This window comes from Frankliniella occidentalis, unplaced genomic scaffold, assembly GCF_000697945.3.
Source record: "Frankliniella occidentalis isolate FOCC.00 unplaced genomic scaffold, Focc_3.1 Scaffold225, whole genome shotgun sequence".
Taxonomy (NCBI): Eukaryota; Metazoa; Arthropoda; class Insecta; order Thysanoptera; family Thripidae; genus Frankliniella; species Frankliniella occidentalis.
Window position 1 is genome coordinate 342,089 of NW_026267351.1, and position 1,217 is coordinate 343,305.

Genomic DNA, 1,217 nt, shown 5'->3' on the forward strand with positions numbered 1-1,217 from the left:
CGTTTTGTGAAATATTTTCCTGTTGATTGCCCCATAAATGGTGCAGAGCTGCGGAGCGTGTGTTCTGCCGGCCAGCGCCTTGAGGTAGGCAATCCAACCGACGCCGCCGCCTCACTTGCGCGCCGGCTGAAGCGCCGGCCGGTAGGCAACCCAAAGCGGAGCGCGCAGATGATGTGATGCGAGGAAAACTTTGCTGTCCCCGAACAGAAAATTCAATTTTGTTCGGTCATGTTACATGACGCTGGCGCATCATGCGAGCTCACGGACTTCACCAGAGCGTGAGCGGACACAGGCCGGAGAGGGATATGCTCAGATAACAAATCAGGAGAGCCCCGGTGTCACGTGAGGATTCGCCGAGCAAAGGTCCACCGGGTAGCGTGTGGCGTGTCCAGCCCGCAGATAGGACCGTCCGAGCCGAGCCGCGTGGAGGTATTTGGGTGGACACGTACAACCTGCGATACCTGTAGAGCCCCCCCCCCCTTTACACACCTCCCCTCCCCCTCAACTCTTGTCGTTCTCTGCGGCTGCTCCCCCTCCCCTTTCCTTTCCCGCTTCATCCTCTCTATCATGCCCCTCTCTCCATCTCCCCCCCCCCTCTCTCTCTTACTCTCTCTCACACACACACACACAAACACACACACACTCCTCACCCGTTGTCGCCGGGCCGGGCCGACGCTCCGCCGCGGGGTGCCTGTGTGCCTCTGAGTCAGTCAGTTCAGCCGCGACCAGCAGCTCAGCAACTCCTCCGTACGACCGGCCGGTGAGTGAGCGAGATCCGGCGGGATGAGTGAGAGGGACACACTGATGGGGACTTATTTGATAATCGCCGGCTTCCGTGGACGGCGGTGAGAGCGTCGCGCAGGCAACGTCGTCATTCGCACGCCGCGGCTCCCTTTGCTCTTGCCTATATATAATGTGAACAAGGGAAATACTGTTATTGCGATTTTCCAATGAACGAACACGACTGTGTTTGCTGAGGGAGAATGTCGTTGTCCAGTTTGTGATTGGTCCGACTTCTTTGTCGGATGTGGGAGTGGCAGGGGAATAGTACATGATACAGTACCAGAAATACCGTGACCGCGTGAACGAGTGAACGAGTGAGCCACCGGGCTGCCCCCCCCCTCCCCTTCATTCAGTGTTATCTCTTCGCTCGGGTCGATTGGGGCAGGCGCAGCAGAGCCCGCCCGGTTTGTTCGTTTGTGGTCTCAAATTTCACC